The 26,834-nt window shown below is 38.2% G+C and overlaps 1 non-coding gene across 1 annotated transcript; it reads left to right on the top strand.

Moving 5' to 3' along the window:
• Window positions 1-19,074: 19,074 nt before the first annotated feature.
• Window positions 19,075-19,262, top strand: LOC146404712 (U2 spliceosomal RNA). Its single transcript, XR_014842629.1, has one exon. It is a non-coding gene; the product is annotated as a U2 spliceosomal RNA (small nuclear RNA).
• The last annotated feature ends 7,572 nt before the right edge of the window (window positions 19,263-26,834 follow it).

Genomic DNA, 26,834 nt, shown 5'->3' with positions numbered 1-26,834 from the left:
GGGTGTGGGTGACAAAAGGATTGCAGAAATACCGAGGAAATTATCATTGAAATAAGATGCCAATAGTTGATACCTGTGTGATTCCAGATATGGACATCCTAGAACCGACTGGGCCCTTGTTTAATTTTCTTTTTTATGACCTCAAGTGCAGTATATGGAAGTTCTGGGAGGTAGGCATCAAATTGGAACTACAGCTGCCAGCCTACACTACAGCCAAATCAATACTGGATCTGAGCTGAATCTGCAACCTACACTGCAACTTGCAGAAATGCCAGCTCCTTAACCCACTGAGCGAGGCCAGGGATCAAACCCATATCATCATAGACACTGTGTCAGATGCTTAACCCTCTCAGCAAGGAACTCCCTAAAAATTCTTGCCTTAAAATTAAAAAATTTAACCATGAAGTGAGTCATGGAAAAGGGCCACTTTCTTTTAGCCAAGTGTACTAGTCATCTCTTCCTCTCCCTATGGGTGAGGGATGGATTTTTGCCTTTAGGTTATGGGATAGCCAAACACACAACTGACACTGGGCAGATGAAAGTGACAGCAATTTATTAGCCACATATACTTACATCCTGGGAGAGAAGAGAAAGAAGGACTCTGTGTACCATTCAGGACCACAGGAGGCTGCAATCAGAAACAGAGGGAACAACCAGATGCTGTGGGAGCCAGGCACGGTAATATCAAGAGGCTGGGGTGACTCCTGGTTCCCACAGGCGGATGTGATTGGTTCATTTGAATAATTCCACAGACTAGCCTGCTACTCAGGAATAAACAGGAACTATGCATTATCCATGTTAAGGAGGGTTACTTGGCCAGGAAATCTTTTTCTCAGATGCAAAGTAGAGAGGTAAACAGTTTATTAGTCAGCTGAGGTAAATTCAGCATTGCCCCTGATGTCAAAAAAAAACACATAATATTAGGACTTAATATTAGGCCTTATTCCACATGAAGAAACCAGAACATCAATGGGGAGATTTAGAAAAACAAATTTAAAAACAAATAGATGACAATGGGCTAACAGTGATATCTAGAAAGGACAAAAACTGTGGCCAACCCAAAATGGCTATTTAGGATGCTATTTTGGGTGAAAGGAAGAAAAGGAAGGTCATGGCAAAAAGAAAATAGTGTGCAAAAAAAAAAAAAAAAAAAAAACCGCTACATTTGAACAATATATGAAGGTTTAGGGTGAGGAGTTGCCCAGTCTGTTCTAAAGAAGTAATTCAACCACGTTTCTCTTTGCCCTGACTTACCATCAATCTAAATAAGGCAGGAAAAAAATCCTATCTCACCCTTAGCCTTTCTCAGGTAAAAATGAGAAAGTGTTTTCTATTTCAGAATTTCCAATGCCAACTTAAAAAGCATCAGAACAATCTCATCAACTAGAGTTTGGGAAAACGGAAACTTCTTTGAACAAAGCAATCTCCCGAGGCTAATTACCTTAATGCTCTGCACTCTCAGATAGCTTCACCTTTAGTACTTCCCCACCATCCACTTTTGCAGATTGTGTAACAAAGGGACAGAAATTTCAGCCGGCTTTTCAAGATCGGGAAAAGAGATCAAAGGGTTAGAGTCTCAAGTTTCTTATTTCTACTGCTGGGCCGGCTCTGTCCTGGATACTCCGTTTACATTCAAAGGCTGTTGTAATGTCTCCTTTGTATATAAGAACTATTTCAGTACTGCATAATCATTGTTTGTCTCTCAGGTTTCTCTGTATATGTATAATGGCAGCTTAATTTACATCAGTCTCTCAATTCAAGTTGTTGAGTTCATTCATCCCTGGTGTTAAGGGTACTGATAAATGTAAAATAGATAACCAACAAGGACCTACTGTAGATATAGCAAGTGGAACGATATGAGAAAAGAATCTGAAAAAAAAAAGGATATACACATATGTATAATTGATTTATTTGGCGGTCCACCTGAATCTGATACAACATTGTAAATCAACCATACTCCAATAAAATTTTTAAAATAATTATAAGTAAGTAAATAGATAAATAAATAAAATGGAGATAATAACACTTAAAAAAAAAAAAAAAAGGCGCTGATAAATTTTTTGTCCCCAACCAACAGAACTGAAGGCCAGATGCTAGTGCCTGGTGAATTTTCCAAAGACAACACTCCTGGGCAAATGTCTTGTCAGCTAACCACCTGGTGTAGCACATGAAACTATCCAAAGCTATGAGTCACCAAGACATTAAATCACAAGTCTTGGTTAAATGGCTGTATGGCAGTAATATGTTGGTTGAGATTTCCTTAAACCAGCCTAGGAAGAAACAAAGTCCCAATAAAAGACCAGAAGCTATGGCTCTAATTTATCTAAAATTATGAAACTGATTATCTGCTAACTCAGTTCAAATTAATTGCAATCGTGAGAGTTCATTACCTAACAATACCCTCCTTTTGTAACAAGGTGATAAATCTTTGATGAAATTCACTTCACTATCAGGCAGTCCACAATATAATTGACACCCCCCATCAAACACCCTGAAACCTCACACGGCTCTTGAATTCTACAAGCAGTCTTCACAGTTCGCCCTGCACTTTATATACTTTCACCACTTCTCCAGTGCAAAAAAAAAAAAAAAAAAAAAAAAGACAAATAATTGTCATTTATTGAATTATTTAACCTGAAAATATACTGTCTTTTCTGCTTCTTTTTGTGCTCCCACTTTATCAGGTAAGAATGTTTTCTATCCCCACTTCAGGGTAGAAGCAAGTTGATCATGTTTGCAAGAATTAACACCTTACACAAAGATTCTTAAGATGTTTCCTTGATGAAGAACAACTTCAGAGTGTTCTATGAAATCTTGACGGGGGGGCGGGGGAGGATTTGAAGTAGGCATTGTGCATTGCCTGTATTGGGGCTAGATCTTGGTTAAGTGATAAGTCCTCAATGTTCATTGACATTCCTAAAATAGCCCAGTACCAAATGCTGACTTGAAGATTTTCAACTCTAAGATATGCCTGCCTTTTGCTAGCTAAGGGTACATGTTTTCATCTCCTTGAGAGTGTTTTTATTTAAGAACAAATCTAGAAAAGCTGTCAATTTTTCTTTGGCTAAGGTTGAAATGTTTATCCAAAACCCAGAGGGGAGTTTTCTTGAAAGAGTCTTACATAAGATCTTGGGTGTCACACATAGTGAGAGTTATGAATCCACCTGCTATGTACCCTGATGGATGAAAAGGAAGGTGGGAGGGAAGTTGGAGCTCCCCTCATAGGTTGAAAAGATAAGAAAACCCCTTTTGCCACTGAAAGGATGAGAGCCATGGCTTTGCAGCAAAGGAGCAGCAAATGGCTCGGGAACTTTACAGCAGAGAGTGGTCCAGCAGAGTGGCCTTAGCCTTATGTAAATCCTTCCACAGAGTGGCCTCAAGATGCCCCTCATTGTTTATGTCAAATTTTTGTTGATTTGTATTTTGTTCAAGATGGCGGTCAGAAAATTTCCAATTGTATCTTGTTTGGATTCTGTAGGAAGAAGATGCCAAGACAAGATTTGGGGGTAAGGAATTGAGTTGGTGAATGATCCTAGAAAGTATCAGCAGATGAGTGAAGAGGCAAGACAGGGAAGAGAAGAAAGCCAATAAAAAAGTCAGTTGCTTTCATTTGTGAGCAACTGAAGCTTAATTTCACTGTGGAACTCTGAGACCCAGTGTAGACATGTGAAGGAAAAGAAGTATTTAGACAGGCATTAACCTAGTCACAGGTATACAAAGTTGTAGGCATGTATGTGTCTTTAGTATCTATGTCAGTTAAGCTTGACTTCAAATTATCCAGACCTGGGTGGGCTCTACTACCACGAAGTACCAGCAGAGGAAGAGCCAGGTGCAGCCAAGGGAAGGTGAAGTGGCCAGAGTGCATCCTACATCACGCCACTCTCTTCCTCACCTTCCATGTGTGTCTTTGGTTTCATTTCATTTCGTTTTTGCTTACCTTAGTCAGTCTACAAGATAAATACAGCAGCAAAAACTTCCCCCATTTAGTAAGTGGAGAAAACAGAACCTCAGAGAAGTTCATTTTTGCCCAATGTGTCGGAAGCCAGCTCCGTTTTTTCCATCACCCAGTGTCTCTCTGGAGGCTTCTGATTACTTTTCCTTTTCTTTCCCATGCCTGCCCTAAACATTTATATTCAGTATGAAGAATGGCCCATTTACTGGGAAAATCATGCATATAATTATTTAATAATTATAAGTCCTTAAGCCTTACCTAAATGTTAAGATCTATGCAAGAAGATTTGCAAATTTGGCCTTTGTTTTTTTCTGTTGTGAATTGACTTTATTATTCCTCACTGTTGTTTACAAAATGCCTATTTAAAAAAATATGTTGAAATGTTTTAACCTCTTTGTATTTCTGATTAAATCTGCTTTATATCAAAAGGCAATTGATTTGTATTTTCTTTCGAAAAATATGAAAGAAGTAACGTGCAGCAGTGTCCCATTTTTATACATTATCCAGATTAACAATTCGAAAATATTTTTCCTATGTTCTCTGCCTTAAATAATGTTCTAAATCATTTCTAGGAGTCTTTGAGAGACTTTAAAATGGGAAATAATTCTATTTTGTTGTTGTTGTTGTTGAGTATAGAGTTCACCTCAACTGTTGAGGAGAAAAAAGAACAATAGATGAATATCTCCATCTAGAGCCTGTTTAGGAAAAATGTAATTGCTCAAAAGAAGTCACTCTGTATTCCGATGATGTGCTGCAATGCAACAGCTCATCAGTATGTCAGGAGAAAACAGCAAGGATGTGACTAACCTCGGTTTGGGACGGACACTGTGTAGTCGGGTTTATATTCCCCAGGATGCTGGTTTAGTTTCTATTCATGTGTCCTAAGATATCTGGGCACAAAGTAATTCAATGGTTTATAGCTCGAATGAACCACATGGAGCTCTAACTTCTCTCTGTGTCTGATACCATCCCTGCATAAGCAGCAAATAAATAATTTGGAGTCTGTGCATACATTACATCATAAAAATAAGCAAAGGGTGCACTGGAAAAAAAGGAAGTGGCACTTAAGCCAGACTTGCTAGTTCAAGGAGAATCTTCTGAATAAGTTGATTTATGAATTAATCATAAAAGGGTATTTTTATTTTTAATGATAATTTTAATTTGTCTTTGTGTGTGTCTTGAATTTTAGCTATGAATATTCACACAAACCCTATTCCATCTCCTGCGTCTTACTCTACCAGTTATTCATTCTCTATCCACTTTTATTTATCTTTAATTTTTCCATTTCTGTGAGCACCTTCCCCTTAGCTTATGGCTCATTTTGAGTTTTTCTTTTACTTTTTCATCCGTCTTTTGATGTTGTTTACTATGTCCTCCTCCCAGAAAATCTCCCCCTGCTCCTCATGGCACTAAACTGTAGCAGGTGTTAAGAAGCACTTACCATTTCCATGGCTGGCAGCCCAGACTTACAATCACTGGCACTAGACACTCTTGCCTGACCACCAGAATTCACTCTTAATGCACATGTGATAGGCCAGCAGTGCCAGAGAATTAATCCCTGAGGACTGCTCCTAACCAATGACTAACAACAATTGGTGTAGAAATACTTCTTTTCCTTCACACCGCAGGCAAGACAGTTCTGTCACACATGTCTACACTGGGTCTCAGAGTTCCACAGTGAAATTAAGCTTCAGTTGCTCACAAATGAAAGCAACTGACTTTTTTATTGGCTTTCTTCTCTCCCCTGTCTTGCCTCTTTACTCATCTGCTGATACTTTCTAGGATCATTCACCAACTCAATTCCTTACCCCCAAATCTTGTCTTGGCATCTTCTTCCTACAGAATCCAAACAAAGACAATATTTTCATTTATCATTACCTATATGAATTTTCCTTTTCAGTATTTTATTTTCCCCTCATTGAAATTCTCTAACTATTGGGGATCTCAAGTTTTCATTCTCTGGTAGAGCTAATCCACATTCTTGTGTTCATTTACCATCTCTGGGTTGACAGCTCACAAATTCATTTATTTTGTTGTATAGCTTTCAAAGATTTACTTTCACCAGGATTTTTTTTGTTCCCAAAAGTACTATGAATTCTTTGAAGACTGGTCTATCTCTTTTTATTTCCTTATTTCCAGACTTTGAAATAGTACCTGACATACTATAGATATTATGTGATGTTTCAATTGATTAGAAAATGAAAGTGCAGGACAAAAGTCAATTTATTGCATACAGGCAATACTAGAATCATTCTGTGCCTACATAGTAACAAAATTGTTTATTTGGTCAGTTAATACAAAAATATATTCAGAGAGGGTCTATCGTGACTCAGCAGTAATGAACCTGACTAGTATCCATGGGGACGCAGGTTCGACCCCTGCCCTTGCTCATTGGGTTAAGGATCTGGTGGTACCATGAACTGTGGTGTAGGTTGCAGATGCAGTTTGGATCCTGCATTGCTCTGGCTGTAGTATAGGCAAATTTATGGCAGTGCTACATCAATTGGGAAGATATTCTGAGCCAATTCAGATAAATTGACTTATATATAGCTCCATGTTAATACATTTGTACCTGATTTCTAAACTACATATCCATCTCCCTCTCTGAACCTGCACCTTGTTATCAAAAAAAAAAAAAAAAAAATCTTAAAACTGTTTCCTTTCCTTCCCCATCATCAAAACTTCCATAATGCTGAGTATCAAGTCATATCATTCTGTCCTTATTGACATTTGCTCACACCTCAAGGTCTGGCTCAAAGCTACAAATATTTTGAAATTCACATGGGTTTCGCTCCTTCCTAGTTCATGTTAATGAGATCACTTTTTAGAAGGGAGTTCATCCTGTCTTGAAGTATATTTACTTAAATTTTATCCATTTATCTTTCCCATCAGTCAAGTGATTTTCAATCTGAATAAAGGGTGAGCTCTTCCACAATGGCATGGAAAACCATGTTTGTGGTTCTCTGCTTCCCCCTCGCTGCAATTCTGATTCAGTGGATGGTCACTGAGAATGAGCTCCCCAGGTAGCTCTGATATTCACCTCCCTTCTCACTCACTTAACTTCAACTTTATCTGCCTAGCATCTGAACATTTTTCCTGAATAAAAATAGGCATTCGATGGATGTCTGTTGTATTGAATTAATCCACTCTGATGAATTTTGTACTGAACACTAATTTGTATAAGAGCAGACACCAACGAAGGAAAATACAAGGCCTGTGATCTAAGAGAATTTATATTTTAAAGTATTTTTGAGGTTATAGATCCTTTTGGAAAGCTTACCAAAGCTATGGATTCATATCCTTAGATAAATACACCAAAAAAAAAAAAAAATGCATATAAATTCAGGGATTCCACAACCTTTTGAAAGTTATTCTTGTAGCCTATAAAAATCCAGGGGCCTCTAGTTAAAGCATAATATAAAAGATTGTATTTCCTGGAGGACACTCAAAAAATATCCATTTAGTTAATCTGTTAATTAATTAACTATTTGATGAATGCTACATAAACATGCACACTAATCTGAGTTGCCTGTGGCTATGCTTAGACTTTGAGTTGAAATCATGAAGCATACATACATGTACTTTCCTATAATCACTGCTTAGGTGTCCCTGCTTGTGATAAATTACAGAGTGAATATATTTATAAAAACAACACAATATAAAAAAGAAAAAGACACAAGAAACAAGTCAGAACTGAACCAATGTCTTTTCTTTTGGAAAAAAAAAAAAAAAAAAAAAAACACAAAACGGCCTTATCATCATGAAAACATAAGTCCTCATTTATTATCTTGTCTCTGCCCCAAATTCCCAAGGAAAATAAAAAGACAGTTGTCCAGGCAAAATTATTTTATTTATTTAAATTAGATATGTTCATCAAACACTATCAGACTCTCCTGGTTTGTTATACAAGACTCCTTAAGCTAGAAAGAAGACTTTGGTCCAAAATGAATGAGCTTAGAAGTGTAATCAAAAGCCAGCACATTGGCTTCATCAGCTCCTTCCCCTCAGACCACACTGAATTCTCATCCCTTCATCTGACTTAGCATCCTAATGGTGCATAAAAATTCCAAGGTTAAGAATGGAGGAAAAAGGAAGTCTCACCTAAAGAAGGTAAGACAGGGTGTTCCCATTGTGGCTCATCAGAAACAAACTCAACTAGTATCCACAAGGACACAAGTTCAATCTCCATCTGTGGCCTCACTCAGTGGGTTAAGTATCTGGTGTTGCGGTGAGCTGTGGTGTAGGTCGCAGACGTGGCTCAGATCCTGGTATTGCTGTGGCTGTGGCATAGGCTGGCAGCTGCAGATCTGGTTTAACCCCTAGCCTGGGAACTTCAGTATGCCACAAGTGTGGCCCTAAAAAGACAAAAGTAAAATAAAGAATGTAAGACAAGTTACTTTTCATATCTCTTTTCCTCAGGAGGAGCTATGATTATTTTTTTTAATTTTTTATTATAGTTGATTTACAATGATTCTCTTTGTCTCTCTAAGCCCATCTTTCTAAGCTAAAAGACACCCAGAAGGCTTTTACTACTTACTCATAAGGAAGAAAAAGACATCATGGAGATGAATTCCAAAAAGAGACACTCAGCCTAAGGGCTCAGAACATTAATGCTTTCCTTCAACACAAGACTAACTTCAGCAGAGCCCAATGGTCTAGTAATGGTCCTTAGACTTGTACTCAAGAAAGGAAAAGAACCTTGAATTTAATGACTACCAATCATCTAACAATACAATTGACTCAGAAAAGAGCTGGAACTGATCCAGGTATTTGACTAACTGGCCAGTGCTATTTCTATCCCACTATAAAATTTAGACTTACTGTAAATGAGATGAGATATGTTATCATTGTGGGAAAACATATGTTTTCCCCTGGAATTCTAATCACCATCCCAAGGAAAAACAGCTTTATCTTCAGTTGGATATTCCTTAGCACTGTAACTCATTCCTTCGTACCCCCACAGATCTTTGCTTATCATCTTGAAGTAGCACTTACTTAACCCTGTATTTTTCCACAATTAGAAGTAAAATCCTACAGGGCAGCTGTTGTATCTGATTCATCTTAGAATAACTTATACAGTATCTGCACATACTAAGAACTGAATAAAATGTTGGTAAATTAGAATGAGCAAACAGAACTAGGAAATCTCAACCAAAGTAAAATATTTTCCCCAGTATTTCACAAGCCCAATTAATTGGTTGAACCAATTTTTCAAAAGAGTAGTACAACAATGTATTTATGTATCTTATGCCACACAGAGATTGAAAAACTGCATTCCAAAGCAGTTAAAATGTTATAGATTCTACATTGCTCACATATCAAATATCTGAAATCCAGATTTAAGACTAAGATTTTGTTTTCCCTTAAGAACATTTGGTGGCATAATATTTCTCAAGGTCAGTAGGAAAAAATAAAAGGACAAAAAACAAACAACAAAAGCTAGCCTCTGATCCTGGAAAGAACGTCTCAGGCAGAACACAGAGATCTTTCATAATCTTTGGATTCTAGTTCATTTTTTAACACCTGCATGCCCTTGGCAAAAATATCAAACAAGACAGAAGTGCACAAAGTCAAAGCCAGATACCTCCCTCATTCTCCAACACCATTCTCCAGAGTAAAATACATATAAACCTGTTTGTTTATAAGCTCGTGATCTGTCTGGAAGGTAATCCTGACATTTCTGCCCCAACCTCCATCAGAGGCAAGATTTACCTGGAAGTCTCTAATCTTCTTTTGGCCATAATCTCACAAGTAAGCCAAGGGTTAACCATGGCAAGCCCTTCCGACACTCAACAAATCACTATTACAGATATTACAAATCAGTCTCTGTGCTGAGGAACATTGTGTCATTGTACAAATATTCATTGAGTTCCTTTCTATATTCACCAAATAAAACTAGACTTTATGTGATGAAAAAACAAAACAGAGAATAATTTTTTCTTTTTTGTCTTTTCATGGCCACACCCACAGTATATGGATGTTCCCAGGCTAGGGGTCAAATCAGAGCTATACCTGCTGGTCTAGGCCATAGTTCATGGCAACACCAGATGCTTAACCCATTGAGCAAGGCCAGGGATCGAACCTGCATCCTCATGGATGCTAGTCAGATTCATTTCCACTGAGCCACGATGAGTACTCCAGAAACAGAGGATAAATTGACTCAAGAAAGATTTCTTTTCCTGATCCCAGACACTGACTATGTCTGTCCATTTGGGACCCCATCACCACCACCGCCAGCTTCCATCCTTGCTAACCTCCATGAAAGCAATCCCTTACCAGCCTTGATGGCTGATACATGTCAAATACCTCTGCCAACCTGAACAACCCTTATAAAGCAATTTGAAATTCCAACCCACATGACTGATGCTTTTTCTTATAAATGCAATGCTTTATTGGAAAGATGAATGACTAGGCTGTCAGTAATAGCAGTCTTCTGAGTCTGCTCACATGGACCATGACCTAAACAAGCTGTCTTCCCTATTCCAGGAGTGAGCCAGCCTCACACAGATGTTTGTCCAGTCCCGAGTTTTCTACTTAGGAAACATAGCATTTGGCAGCCATGAAGGGTGGCTTCCCTTCAGCTGGCCCCAATGGGAGAAACAACTACCATCACTGCACAAGGTCCATAGGATATTTCCTTTGACAGCTGATTGTATTCCAGCATGTATCTGAATGAGCTTGGTTTTCCCACTCAGACCTTTCAGCTAGCTCCAGCCTTGACATACATAAAACCTGGCTTTAACAATGGCTGTAAATGATTCCTATTCCTTTCTTTCCTGGGTGTCTGAACAAGGAAATGTGACATATTTGCTGAGATATTTAAAGGTTCCCTTACATAGTGACTAAATGCTACTAACCTTTTTAAAACCACTTCAGTGCCCATAATGGCTGCTGTAGAAATCAGTATCACTAACCTCACAGGATTGCTGACCCCCTTGTGGATTCTCCCAAGCAAATATCTGTGGAAAGGAGGGGAAAATCAACAACATCCTCTGGAATCAGGCAGTCTTTCGCATCTTTTTATTTTTGCCTCTGCCCCAATTTAACATAAATGCCTGGAAGTCAGAGAATGCAGACAGTTGTCACCAGACGCCATTTGCCACATTCCAAGAGCCCATCTGCTCCATTAAACATCCTGATTGGCCACTACATACAAATTTGTGTCCAGGAATAGCTTTTTAATTGATCTGAGTTAGCTCCACTTTGTTAAGGCGGTTTCCTCAGGCAGCCGTCCTTGTGAATATGTCAGTAATTGATATGTCATAGCCATCTCCCTCACCTACCAGGACCGACCAGTGGACTACCACTCCATTGTCACTGGACTGAGACCCATCTATCCAGTTTCAAATATCATTAGAATGTGGTGTCATCTTGAAGCTAGAGCAAAATGGGAGAAGGAAATATGTAGATCTGCGTGTTTGGTGCCAGCCAGGTCGAATCCTTCAGCAAGCTTCGTAACCCAAGGAAAGACAACACCATCAAAAGAATGAGAGGGGTCAAAAAGAAAAAACTTGATGACTTATCTGATTTTATGGAGTGGATTTGAGAATTCACTGCTGCCTTTTCCAGTCTCTAAGAGATCTGTACCCCATCTCTGTCTACCATAATTATAGTCAAACAATATTTTCAAGTGTGGATAACACACTAATATGAAGATACCCTGTGCTCAGGGTGCAGGTGGGTGAGAGAAAACTCAAACTTCTGGGGCCATGAGGATACAAATTGATACTGAAAAACCTCTCTGTGTTTTGTGCATTCCAAACATTACCAATGCCCTTCCTGATGCCCTACCAATTTCAGTCATATTTGAGCCTTTCTCCTTTCTCTGAGACACATGACACAATATTGGGGAAAGCTATGCTGTTTAATAATGCATTCCAATGCTTCTATCCCCACTGTATTAGAGGACTTGTTGATATGTAAACACACTTTGTAAAATTGAAAAGAGTGCCTCCTCTGAGAAGCTCTCCATCTTTCCTTCATTCTGTGTTGGGGAACCTCTGATTCTATCTAATTAGATCATTTGAAACAACCACAGAACTTCTTTTTGTTTTTGTTTTTGGTTTGTTTGTTTTTAGGGCTGCATCTGCAGCACATGGAGGTTCCCGGGCTAAGGGTCTAATCAGAGCTGTAGCTGCCGACCTACACCACAACCACAGCAATGCAGCATCCGAGCTGCCTCTGTGACCTACACCATAGCTCACAGCAACACCAGATCCTTAACCCTCTAAACAAGGCCAGGGATCAAACCCACAACCTCATGATTACTAGTCGGATTCATTTCCGCTGAGCCACAACTGGAATGCCAAGAGTCTTATTTTTTGGCGGATCACCTTCTATTCTTTGTTCTATTCTTCGCTTGAGAAGAGGAAGCTATGAACATCAACATTAACATCAGGATCCATAATTAAGTTGATGTTAAAAATAAAATAAAACCCTTCTCTTCAGACCTACAGATCACTTCCATTTGGTTTGTGCAAATACAGCCATGACATTTCAAGTTTCCTTTTCACCTTGGCCTTTGACTTGGACAAGATATTACCATGTTTTAAACAGCAAGTCAATGCATGACACCCTAACCCCCTTGAATGTGTGAAGGCTAGGACAAAGGCAACTCTTCGAATAAATGGCTTGTCTTAGGTACAAGCAAAAGGGAACATTTGTTCTTCTTTCCACTCACTAAACTTGCTTTGTAACCTTCCTCAGTCAATAGCTAGATATTTCAGCTAGGATTCCGAGCTTATGTTTTGCTTTGTTTTGTCTTTGTAAGTAAAGCGCATAGGTAAGAAGTATATTAGTTGTAATTCTTCATTCATGACCCATTATTGCTTCATGCATGTGCCTTTTGATCATATTACATATTACTTGTAATCACTTGTATTAATAAGATAATAAACCTCCACAATCCAGCCAAGGCCGGAACAAGAATGTTACCAATAACTTCCTTCTACCTGACTCATCCCTGCTTTGCCTCCCACCCACAGAGGTTAGCACGACCCTAAATTTTATGCCTCTTATATCTCTGCCTTAAATAACTATTCAATATATCTGCAAATATTGGACTATATTATTGAGTTTTACTTTTGTTAACCTCATAAGAAAAGATAATATACTATATGCAGTTTTCCGGAAATTTTTTTCCCTCTGATATATAACTATGGTTCATCTTTGTTATTACATAGACTTGTATTTTATTCATTTTCTCTGCTCTGTAGTATTCCATTCCATAAGGCATACCACAATCTATTTTTTTTTTAATTCTTCTATTTTTCTATCAATGAAAATGTGTGTTATTTACATTTTTTGCTATTATGGGCAGTGCAGCTGTGAATATATGTGTCTCCTAGTTCACATGTGCTAAGTTGTATGTACATACACATTAGATTATAAAAAGTTTTCTTGTCACTCCTAAGCATTAAACACTCTAACAAAGTAAAAGTGATAAAATTCTAAAATATGATCTGATTTCAGATCCAACTTCTCCTTCAGCTGAAGCCATTTGGGAGCTGAGAAGCCTGCAGTGAGGGAGGGCATTGGGTTAGCTTTGTTCTTATTTCTTGCTCTACCTCCCTCCCTACTTGCTGAACCACTTTGCTGTATACCTGAAGCTAACACAATACTGTAAATCAACTATACTTCAGTTTTTTAAAAAGGCATTTCCTACTCTGACCCCCATCCTACCTTTGAGGATGTACTCCACTCCCTTTCAATGTGCACTTTCAAATACATGGTGCATTACAAAAAAAAAAAAAAAAAAATCTACTTTATGTCTAAATATTTTCTTCACCTATTGTTCTAACTGAAACTCGGCTCTGCCTGAGGATCTCTTTCCCCAACAACCCCCAGATAGTGACTGTTTCCTTCTCATAGTTGTTAGCCTAGAGCAAGAAGTTGTTAAATTATTCTCCTAGTGCTTCATTGTCATTACTAAATCACAGCCTGGTACATAGTAGGAAATCTGTAAAAACTGTTTTTTAAGAAATGTCTTAGAGTTACCGTCGTGCTCAGTGGTTAGCAAATTCGACTAGGAACCATGAGGTTGCGGGTTCGATCCCTGGCCTTGCTCAGTGGGTTAAGGATCTGGCATTGCCATGATCTGTGATGTGGGTTGCAGACGCGGCTCGGATCCCACATTGCTGTGGCTCTGGTGTAGGCTGGTGGCTACAGCTCCGATGAGACCCCTAGCATGGGAACCTCCATATGCCATAGGAGCGGCCCAAGAAATGGCAAAAAAAAAAGAAAGAAATAAAGAAAAGAAATGTCTCACACTCCTTCCCTTCAGATCATAAGGGATCTGGTGTTCGTGAACCAGCCCTTTGATTTCAACTCACTGGATTGTCATGCACCTCCCTGAGCTGGATCAAGATTTCTCTTTGAACATTTAGAAGAGGCACAAATTTGCAATAGAGAGTCAAGACAGAGGCCATGTAAACCTCTGTAGGTGACCACTTAGAGGCAACTGAGTAAGGAGGGAGATGAGTGAAAGGAGAGATGCTCTGTGGAGACAAAAAAAAGTAGAAGCAAATTGGAGACAAGAGACCATGAAGTAAGAAAGAGGGGAAAAAGTAAAGCTTGACTGCTCTCTGTTTTGCAGAGAGACTAGCTGTGATTCCCGCAATTTAGTCTCTCTCTCTCTCTCTCTCTCTCTCTCTCTCTCTCTCTCTCTCTCTCTCTCTCTCTCTCGTTCTCTCTTTTTTTTTTTGGTCTTTTTTGTGCCACATCCTCAGTATATGGAGGTTCCCAGGCTAGGGTTCCAACTGGAGCTGTAGCTGCCAGCCTACACCACAACCACAGCAATGTGAGATCTGAGCTGCATCTGCAAACTACACCACAGCTCACAACAACACTGTATACCTAAGCCACTGAGCTGAACTAAGCCAGGGATCGAACCTAAGTCTTCATGGGCACTAGTCAGATTCGTTTCCGCTGAGCCACGATGGAAACTCCTACAATTTAGTTTCTTAAACCTTGGGATTCTCAGGTCCTGAAAATACAATGACACTACTCCACCTCCTTATTTTTGCTGTCTTGAATGGTTTCTCTTCTGTGTAATTGAACAATGCTTGCCTAGGTGTTGACTTTTCACACCAGCATGCCGAGTAGTCTTGTATGGACTAAACCAAATGCTTGTTTTCCCAAGCCCTACATTATTTTGGAATAATAATATTATCTGTGGTACTTAAACCTTAAGCCTCTATCCCCATTTTTTGCCCAGACATCTTGCCCTTTCTTATAGAACAGGAGCCAGCAAACTATTAAAGAGCCAAACAGCAAATTTTTAAATTAAGCCTTTGTAGGCCGTTCTACCTATTCCAACTCAATTTTGCTATTGTAGCAAGAAAACATTCATTGATAATATATTAAAAAATGGGATTGATTTTGTTCCACTTAAACTTTATTTATAGACATTGGAATTTAATTTCATATCATTTTCATGTGTCATGTGTCATGAAACATTATTCTTTATGTTCAACCTCTTAAAACGTAAAAAAAAAAAAAAAAAAAAAAAGTATTTTAGTTCACAAGTCTTACAAAGATACATTACAAGTTGGACTTTGATCATCGGCTGTAATTTGTCAACTCCTGTAATAGAACATGATTTTGTGATCATTTTTTTTACCTCCCTATGATTTCAGTTTCATAAGTCATCATTTTATATCCTTATAAACATTTTGAAATAACCTCCAGAAATATTTGGATGGTAACCAAACATCCATGATAAGAGTATGTGCAGAGTCAGGCTGAATTCAGAGGTTGAAGCAGCCATTGATTAGCTATGTGATCTAGAACAAGTTAGTTAACGTGTCTCTATATCTTCAATTTCTTTTGAGTAAAATGTGGATAGCACCCATCTGATAGCATCATTGTGAAGTTTAGATGTAATAATGTCCAGAAGTACCTGTTTCACATTATAGTGTAGTTTACCTATAGTATAGGTAGCAGGTCACAGAAAGTGCTTCACAAAAACGTCAGATTGGGAAATTTCAGACTAAGTAATGTTAATTTATACCCCTCTCTGTGCTTTTGGAGGAAACATGCTAAGTTTTCTCAGAATTACCAAAATGACATTTATTTTAACACAGCAAGAGAGATATCTCCAAAGATAATTTGGGAAATGTTCTCCAAATGGTTCATGGATAGCATGTATCACTTCAATAGTGCATTACTGTTCCTACTGGCATAGCTTTCCCTAGCATTTGATGTATTTTCCTGTTCCCTGTTTTCTGAAGCTTGCATCTCTTCCCCTGGGCTCTGTCGGAGCACCCCCTCTTGGCTCTTCTCGTATTCAACATTGCTCCTCAACTTCTTTTCCTGAGTTTTCTGCTTCTTCCCCATCCTTCAAGGTCTTACCCTAACCCATCTTCTCTGCAATGATTTCATTCATTCTCAGAGTTTTAATCTGTATGTAAGACTCTATCTCTAGCCCAGACCTTTCTCCTGACCATAAACCATATATCTAGCTGCCTGCTGAAAGGTATTCATGCATTCAAAGCCAAATTCAATATTTTTGATGAAGGACCTGATAGTCTATCTCTATTAATAGCACTAACATTCCTGAAGCAGAAATCCAATAGAAATCCCTAGACGGTTCATTCTCATTCAACTCTCACAAACTCATCAAATATCATTCCTGCCCTTCCATATTCTTATCTTTTTGTTCTCCTTTCTTTTTTCCTCTATCTTTGTACCTACTGCCTTTTTCACCTCTGTTTCTCATCTCCGGTTTCATAGCCCTGATATCTATCTTTTATTCAATTGATCAACTGATCTTTATAGATGCAAATCTGATCTTGCTACCTCTGCAGAAGCTCCAGATTGGCTACTTGCCAAGCATTGTTTGCATTATGTCTCTTACGCAATTAAAATTTTCACACCATCTTCAAGACTGGTGTATACACAAACTAAGTAATTAAAGTCACTCTCTTTTGGGTTCCTTACTAGAAAAGTCTCAAAAAATATCCTCCCTTTTATCCTACTATAATATTACACTTCCCAACAAATAAAATGGCTTGTTTCATCAGTCTAATAATGAAAGGATAATCACCTCTGTCATTTACTCCCGGGGTTCACTAATTTTTTACTTTAAAAGCTGCAAGTTGAAAAATAAAAAGAACTGTTCAGACTAGCCAACCAAGAAATACAGGAATCTGCCAGCAATCTGAATAAGCATGACTAAGGTGACTAATAAGGTGATTAAGATCAATGAAAACAAACACTTTGGCATCAATCAAGAAATGTTAATTGGGGAATTTAAGGTTTATGAAATATCTCTAATTAGAGACTTAAGAAAGCCAGTCCCTATGCTATGAAATGATGGGGAACGTGGGAGGCATTCTGGGCTTTACCAGGATGCATACCTGGACTTTGATAATCAAATTTGACCAGTGGGAGAAGACAAGAAGCCAAGACTCTGTGTGGCTGAAGCTTAGGAACAAACACAGTTAACAAATGGTCTTTTGATGGGTTAATTATAAATTTAATAAACTTAATATAGGCCTATGGTAAACCCTGAATTGACCGGGGGTAGCATTCATGTCTAATGGAGTTGAATTGTGTGTTTGCTTATGAGCATTCTTGTGTTTGCTGGTAGTGATCAAGTTCCAACGAGGAAACAAATTGTGAATCTGGTAGATTCATTTATTTTGTAGCTGGTCTCCAACTAGTGGACATTTTCCAGCCCACATATCTAAGAGATGGGAATTACAAGCGTTCATGGTAGGGTTATTATAGGGTTTTGACACAGTCTTTTTATGGAGTCAGACCTGACCTGGAATATCTGATCCATGTTCTCCTATTTTTCTTTGCAAACTTCAATTTGCTTGCCTTGTAAGATGGAAATTTTAATAGATTGTAATACTTCATAGGCTTATTTGAATATTAAATCAATCTCTGTATTAAAATTCCTCAGCGCAGTGTCTGGAAAATTGTAAGTGCTCAATAATGTATTTTTTGCTTTCAGCTTCTCTAAATCCCAGAAAATTGAGACAGATAAAAAAAGTTTTTGATTTAGCCAAAAAAGGTGAATTTCATAACGTATGACTCTCAAGTTTTCTGTAAGAGCATAACAATAATCTTCTAACCTTTAAGGGCAGGACTAATTTTGTACTTGATCTGTATGGAAAGGTTGGAAACGCTAAATGCGTTGTCTTCTCTAACCAGAATTAGTTTAAGAACCGGAGCTGGGTTAAAGTGCCTAAATCCTATTTTCAGCACTTATTTGTCTTATAGCACCTTTCTCTCACTTCTGTAAATTAAAGTTACTAATTAAGTTTGATTGACTTTGTAATTCTGTTTGCCTTTAAATTATGCTCTCATTTCATTCTGTAGTTGTATAAGAGCTATTGGAAAAGGAATTTATAGCTGGTATATTGTGACTATATGCTTAAAGAATATTATGATAAAAATAGCATAAATCTGAATGAAGAAATCTAGCAGATGTTTTTCCTTTAAAAGGGGTTCATGCCCTACTAAAGTTTGAGGTATGCTTGTGCTGTAAAGAAGATTAAAGCTTTGTTGTTGAGACATGGGTTCAAACCTTATCTTTTCCATTTATCAGCTCAATGATCTTAGGTGAATTAAGCTTTCTGAGTCATAGTTTCCTAATCAATAAAATATGAATGATAGTAATTATACCTGTTTTAAAGGACTTCTTTGGAAAGTAAAATTTATCCCATATAAAATGATTGCTTCATAGTAAGCACAGAATAAAAATAAATGCCATACTTTCTCCCTCCCTTTATTTTTTTACTCTCACCAGGCAAGACTGTAACACATAAAATGTATTCAAGGAATAAGGGGTTTCCAAGAGAAAAGCTGTGTTTTCCTCTTAAAAGAAATTTCAAACCGAGCTGCTATTTATTTGACTGTTGACTAGTTGATAACTGATTGAATCACACCAGTAACCAAAATAATAGACATAAACTGACCAGTCAAAGGGAATTTTCATTCATAGTAATAAAATTAAAAATCATCATTTTAAGCACCTACCATGGGCAGTTACCTTATTAAAAATTGTAAGATCGAATTTATAATTCTCACCAAGAAAATGCTAATTTCAAATTAAAGTAGATAAAGATTAGTAAATTGTCTACTACTTAAAAATTATTGTTAAATAATTGTTTAAAAATTATTAGCCTTTTGGCTAAGATCAAGCATAGTATCTGTCCGTATCAGTTTAATATCTGATAGTTCTCAATTTGGAGCGCTATATTAAATGAATTTCATGAGCAGAGAGTTGGGAAAGGAGCCTGCTCCATCCACTCCAAGCATAGATCTGGTTTTGCAGCACCTCCAGGAATGTGCCCTCCCCTTGGGGGAACAATTGGATATCAAAAGACAGACTGTGGGCTGAGGCCTACACCCTGAGAGTGTGCCAGCATCATGGTGTTCATCTCACTGAGCAGAAGTACGTGCATGTTTTCCACAGGCCTGAGCCTCAACCTAACTAATCCATGTTTTTCTTTTTTCTTCTTAGTTTTCAGGTTTGTGCTTTCTCACATCTTTTTAATTTCTCCAGGGTGTTGGAAACAAACCTTTAGAGTTCTGCTAAGTTAAATGAAAGGACGGAAATCTACTTTTTAAAAATTTTATTTGATCAAATATCCAGTTTCAACTACAATATGAAAAGAGCTTAAAATTTATCATCCCCCTTCCTTATGACAAGGAAAAGCTGAACTAATGGAAATGTAATGAATTTCCCTGGAAACACTAGAGAACTAAGGTCAAAGGGCAAATCTCCCCCCCACCCCACCCCACCCCACCCTCTGTCTGGAGGCAGATAAACATAGAAACTCACAGAGGAAATATGTACCCAGAGCAGAAGTTCCTGAAACCATAAATTGGTTGGAACACTTTAATGGCCTTTTTAATGACTTGCTGGAGTCTCAATATGGACTAACTTGAAAAGGAGAAATTTCTGGAGATCACAAAGTATTAGTGGTGTTCCCATACCTTCATGGGTTTTACCACCAAGAAACGCACCAGGTTTTCACTGTTAAGAACCAAGAAATGTCCCCAGAGGGCAGGGACAGGGAAAACATAAGCACTGAGAAATACTCCATGCAGAGGATTCTCCATAACAAAGGCCTATATTCCAGGGGGAAAAACTTGACTATAACCTTATCCTGCCTAGTTGGGAGGGGAGGGAATTTACTCCTGACCAGCCTCCTCCACCATTCCTGTCCCACCTAGGTGGGGAATAAGAGCCAAGAAACATTTGTGAAGATCAAAGCTCAGGGATACAGACTCAGCCAAACACTGAGATTTAATCATAAGATCATAGAATATTTCCTCCCTCCCCACCTTGGGACAACACTAATGGCCCCAGTATGACAACAGTGAATGACAGTGAATGACCAAAGAGGTGCAAGATGCTAACTCTATCTCAGGAAGTGTTCTGTGGGAAACCAGAAGGTAAGAGGACAGGAGTTCCCACCATGGCTCCGTGGAAATGAATCCAACTAGTATCCATGATGATGCAGGTTTGATCCCTGGCCTCACTCAGTGGGTTAAGGATCCACCATTGTGTGGCTATGATGTAGGCCTCCAGCTGTAGCTCTGATTCAATGATTCAACCTCTAGCCATTTGCTGAGGGTAAGGACCTAAAAGGAAAAAAAAAAAAAGAAGAAGAAAGTAAGAGGACAGACCAAAAACCAGGACACTAGAGGAATTTGAAGTTTCTGGCACCTACAACTCTACACCAAACATTAAACACAGCCCAACTTTTAAACATATTAACAAACCCTCACACCAAAGGTCTATTTACCTCAGTTCTCATTGCTCAATAAGAATATGTCTAGCTTTCAACAAAAATTTACAAGAGAAACTAAAAGACAAGAAGAATTACAACCTGTAGAAATAAAGCAAGCATAAATACCAGACAAAAATGACACAGATTTTGAAATTATGAGACAAAAAAATTTTAAATAACTTATGTTTAACAAAATAAAGATTCTCACAGAAAAAGTAGACAACATGAAAGAACCAGTAGGGGAACATAAACAGAGAGATAAAGACTCTAAGAAAAAAAAACAAAAGAAAATGATAGAAATAAAAAACACTATAGTAGAAATGAAGAATGCCTTTGACGGGTCCTTCAGTAGACTGAATATGACCAAGAAGAGAATCTGTGAACTTAACATAGGTTAATAGAAACTTTCCAAACTGAAATAAAAAAGAAAAAAGAATGGAAAATAGTTTTTAAGTAACTGCCAAGTAATTAAAAATTTTGAAATACCAGAAATTAAACACTTCAAAACACGGGAAGGAAGTACCACTCTTTGAAATAGCAGAAGAAGAAGAAATATTTGAATTAATAACCATCAAGGATATTCCAAAATTAATGACAGATATCAAAACAGAGAACATCAGACAAGATAAATACCAAAAAAAAATCTATACCTAGGCATATCATGTTCAAACTGCAAAAAAAAAATCAAAGACAGAGAAAATCTTGAAAAAAATCTAGAGGTGGTAAATTCCACAGCACTGGAGGAATGAGGACCAGAATTACAATGGACTTATCATGCAAGCAAGAACAGTGGAGAAAAATATTTAAAGTGCCAAAAACATAAAACCACCATTTTAGAATATTATAGTCAGTGAAATTATCCTTCAGAAATGAAGAAGAAATAATAAACTTATTAACAAAAACTGAGGGATTTCACCAGCAGCAAACAGGCCTTGAAAGCTGTGTTAAAATAAGTTTTATTGTTGTTGTTTTGTCTTTTTAGAGCCACACTCAGCATATGGAAGTTCCCAGCCTAGGGCTGTAGCCTATGCCACAGCCACATCAATGCCAGATCTAAGCCACATCTGCCACCTACATGGCAGCTTAACCCACTGATCCACTGATCAAGGCCAGGGATCAATCAGACCCACATCCTCATGGATACTAGTCAGGTTCTTAACTTGCTGAGCCACAACGGGAACTCCAGTTCTTTTTTTTCTTAATTTTCATTATTTTTAAATTTTTTTGTTAAAATATAGTAGATTTTACAATGTGCCTTCAATTTCTGCTATGCAGCAAAGTGACCCAGTCATTCATATATATGTGTGTGTGTGTGTGTGTGTGTGTATATATATATATACACATATGCACATATATATATATTTTTTTATACTATTCTCCATCATGTTCTAACCCAAGAGATTGGACATAGTTCCCTATGCTATACGACCTCATTGCTTCTCCATTCTAAATGTAATAATTTGCATCTACCAACCACAAACTTCCCGTTCATCCCACTCCCTCCCCTCTTCCCCTGACATTCACAAGTCTGTTCTCCATGTCTATGATCTGTTTTGTTTTGTTTTGTTTTGTTTGTCTTTTTGCCTTTTTCTTGAGCCGCTCCCTCGGCATATGGAGGTTCCCAGGCTGAGGGTCCAATCAGAGCCATAGCCACCGGCCTACACCAGAGCCACAGCAACATGGGATCTAAGCTGCATCTGCGACCTACACCACAGCCCATGGCAACACTGGATCCTTAACCCACTGAGCAAGGGCAGGGATTGAACCCGCAACCTCATGGTTCCTAGTCAGATTCATTAACCACTGTGCCACGATGGGAACTCCCACGATCTGTTTTTATTTTGTAGATAGGATCAAATAAGTTCTTCAAGGAGATGGAATATTATATATGGCAGATCTACACAAAAGAAGAAGGGCAGAGAAGGAATTAATGAAGATAATGTAATTTTTTAATTGTCTTATTCTTAAGTGATCTAAAAGATAACTATTCAAAGTAGTAATAGTAACAGTGTATCAGGTGATTTAGCATATTGATATGTGAATGAATCATATATGAATAATTCATATAATGGATCAGCAATGTAATAAGAAACAAGAGGGAGGGAGTCCCCACTGTGGCACAGTGGTTAACGAATCCAACTAGGAACCATGAGGTTGCAGGTTCAATCCTTGGCCTCGCTCAGTGGGTTAAGGATCCAGAGTTGCTGTGAGCTGTGGTGTAGGTTGCAGACACGTCTTGGATCCTGCGTTGCTGTGGCTATGGCTTAGGCCAGTGGCTACAGCTCCCATTAGACCCCTAACCTGGGAACATTCATATGCCGTGGGTGTGGCCCCAGAAAAGACAAAAAGACAAAAAAAGAAAAAGAAACAAGAGGGAGGAAGTGGGAATTCTCTGCACTACTCATGAAATAGTGGATTGAGAGTGGACCTAAGCTAGTCATAAATGTATGTTACAAATTCTGGGGCAAGACAAGCACTAAAATTGTTTCTTGAAATAACTTCAGTTGATATGCTAAGAAAGGAGATAAAATAGAATCGTATAAAATCTTCAATTAAACTATAGAAAACAAGGAGTTCCATGGTGGTGTGGTGGAGTTAAGGATTCGGCATTGTCTCTGCTGAGGCTCAGGTCACTGCAGCGGTGCAGATTTGATCCCTGGCCCTGGAACTTCCACATGCTTTGGGTGTAGCCAAAGCGGGGGTGGGGGACCTAGAGAAGACAAAAACGGAGTGCGGGAGAAACAAAGAAAAAATGCAACATTTAAAAAACAGGAGTTCCCATCGTGGTTCAGCAGGAAAGACTTTGACTGGGAACCATGAGGTTGTGAATTCAATCCCTGGCCTCACTCAGTGGGTGAAGGATCCGGTGTTGTCATGAGCTGTGGTGTAGGTTGCAGACACAGCTCGGATCTGGCATTGCTGTAGCTGTGTCATAGGCTGGAGGCTACAGCTCTGATTTGACCCTAGCTTGGGAACCTCCATACATGCCACGGGCATAGCCCTGAAAAGCTAAAAAAAAAGAAAAGAAAAAAAAGAAAGAAAGATGAATAAATAAAATAAAAATAAAAAACAGTTAATGTCAAGCTAAATGTCAATACAACCACATCAATAATCATTTAAAATATGGGTGATCTAAGTGCATCAATTAAATGGTAAATTATCAGAGTGGATAAACATGATTCAGTCACCTCCGGTAGAGAACTACCTTCTTATTTTAAATGAGTACGTTGAAATGGAATATCAATTTTAATGGGTTGGATTTTCACTTTAAAAATACTTTTTTAGGTAGAGGCATTATTTTCACAAACTTGGAGTATATTTATTTTATTTATAATATGTAATATTAGAGGAGGTGGAAGCACTTAAGGCAGATGAAATACAACTGCCCAGACCAGAGGTAAAGGGTAAGCTAGGCTTGCGGGAAAATCTAAAGGAGTCTGGCAGGTAAGAAGATTGAGTTTCTGGGGAGGTGGAATTGAGAGGGGGAGCAGATATCACAGAGAAAAAACCTTGTGGGGAAAAAAAAAATGACCTTCATAGGAAGCCATTGCCAAGTTAGAAGGAAAGGGGGAAGATGATCTGCATTTTAACAAAGTCACTGCAGCTTTTCAGGAAGTTGGATGAAAGGGACACCAGAAGTGTATTATTCTAATGAATATAAAGTGGTCCACATATATACATGGTATTTTTTGTTGTTGTTGTCTTTTTAGGGCCACACCTGTGGCTACCGGTCTACTTGGAGCTGTTGCTGCCAGCCTATGCCACAGCCACAGCAATGCCAGATCCGAGCCGCATCTGTGACCTACACCACAGCTCACAACAATGCCAGATCCTTAACCCACTGAGCGAGGCCAGGGATCAAGCCTGAAATCTCATGGTTCCTCATCCAATTTGTTTCCACTGCGCCACTATAGGGAACTCCTATACATGGTATTTTAAAAATAGTGTTTGTAATTTTACTCCTACTTGATGAATTATAAAACATTTCTTGGGTTCCTTCCTCCCATTCTTTCTTGATTGTTGCTTACACTCCTTAACACTAGATGAAACTTGAACTTGCTCCTCTACCAGTAAATGGGACTCCTACCCACCCAGGGTCATTCAAACTCCATTGATCTTGATTCATCCCACATCACATCAATCGCAAGGTCAGATATTTTGAAATTTCCACCCGCATTCCAGCCACTATTGTGCCTTGTCCTGAGTAACCTAGACATACCTAGAGCATCTAGAGTCTCAGAATAGTAGATGTACCTTATGTGCAGCAGAAGAAAGCAACTTTAATAACCTGAAATCTTCACATATATGTGATAATTTTGGTTTATCATGAACTACTCTTTTTAAAAGTAGTACTTTTACAATTACAGTATGAACCACTGATAAACCCTTTATAGGTGAAATGGGAGCTAGTCATTTCCATATTTTTCAACCCATTTCACCTTATAAAAATGTGTACTGTCAAGTTTTAAGCATAACATGCAGTGTTAACATCTCACGTGGATTTTCATCAGATTTGTTATGGAATGATAGCTACAGAGTATTAATATTATAGAAAATCTAGTATCCTAAGATTAGAAATTATCCTAAGACCTAGAAATTATCATGCTAAGTGAAGTCAGTCAAACAATGAGACACCAACATCAAATGCTTTCACTGACATGTGGAATCTGAAAAAAGGACACAATGAACTTCTTTGCAGAACAGATACTGACTCATAGTCTTTGAAAAACGTATGGTTTCCAAAGGAGACAGTGTGGGGGGGGTGGGGGATGGGTTGGGGGGTGTGGGATAGAAATCCTATAAAATTGAATTGTGATGATCATTGTACAACTATAAATGTAATAAATTCACTGAGTAATAAAAAAATAAAATAAATTTTTAAAAAAGAAAATCTAGTATCCTAAGATTAGAGGAAATTGATTTAATCAGGAATAATGGAATTTCAGGGAAATTATTGTATTAAGCACCAAAATTAGAACATTTTATTTGTTTGTTTAATTACTTAATGAATTTTATTACATTTATAGGTGTACAACAATCATCGCAACCAAATTTTACAGCATTTCCATCCCAAACCCTCAATGCATTCCCCCACCCCCCCCAACCTGTCTCATTTGGAAACCACAAGTTTTTCATAGTCTGTGAGTCAGTATCTTAAAATTAGAACATATTTTAAACCATGGCCCAGATACATGTAATGGGGAAACCTTAAAAAGTTAAAATTAATTAATTAAATTAAACCAAACAGGGCATATTTTCTGGTGTTCAAATCTATTTCAAGTGACAAAATAAAGCAGATGAGAATATACAGTAATTCTGTCTCATTGGCCACCCAGAGCTAATTTAAAAAGTAAACCCACTTATCCTGAACCATGTACGATGCCTAAAGCATTGTGACACAGGACAAGCAAAAGTTCTGTTATCACCACACAAGTGACTGGGATTGATTAAAATGTGATTAATCTTCCAGTTTTATCTTATAATATTTTTCAATTGGCATTTGCACTCATTCTAGAACAGATATACTTGAGGTCAAAATTGACCCTCCAATGCATTTTACTACCCTACTTCCTTCCAAAAGCAGAGCCACATTCTTTTAAGGGAAAAAGTAGGAGAATTAGTGGTGGTGGTGGGGGGAGATAAGAAGAAAGAGGAGGAATAAAAAGAGGAAAAAGATAAGATGAGGAAGATGAAAGAAGAGGATAAGAAAGATGAGGAACTGAGAGGAAGAAGAAAAAGAAGATGCGTAAAAGAGAAAAGGAAAAGAAACAGAAGGAGAAGAAATAATGGAAAGGAGGGGAGGGAGGGACAGAGGGAGGGAGTAAGAAGGAGGCAGAGATGAGGGAGGAAACAAAAGAGGAGGGGTGATGAGGCAGAGATTGAAGAACTCTAAGGCAAGCAGGTGGTGTCACTGGACACTGAAGCTTCACATGTTGCTGTCTCCAGGCTGTCTAGGAATTCAGAGCAATTTCTCGATGCTGCACCATTTCCTTTACAAGAGATCCTCTTCTGACGTCCTTTGCCATTTAAAGTCTTCTTTCTTAGCACGGAAATCACACCTCTCCACCACCATGTCCCAGCTCTGTGCTGCTTTCTCTTTTTCCTCCAGCTTTACTTCTACTAGAACAAAG

This window comes from Sus scrofa, chromosome 3 (genome assembly GCF_054392235.1).
Source record: "Sus scrofa isolate SSC_HxYL_T2T_F1_AM1 chromosome 3, Sscrofa_HxYL_maternal_Yorkshire_Landrace_v2.0, whole genome shotgun sequence".
In the NCBI taxonomy this organism is placed as follows: domain Eukaryota; kingdom Metazoa; phylum Chordata; class Mammalia; order Artiodactyla; family Suidae; genus Sus; species Sus scrofa.
The sequence above is the reverse complement of the archived record's forward strand: the minus strand, read 5'-3'. Positions and strand labels throughout refer to the sequence as shown.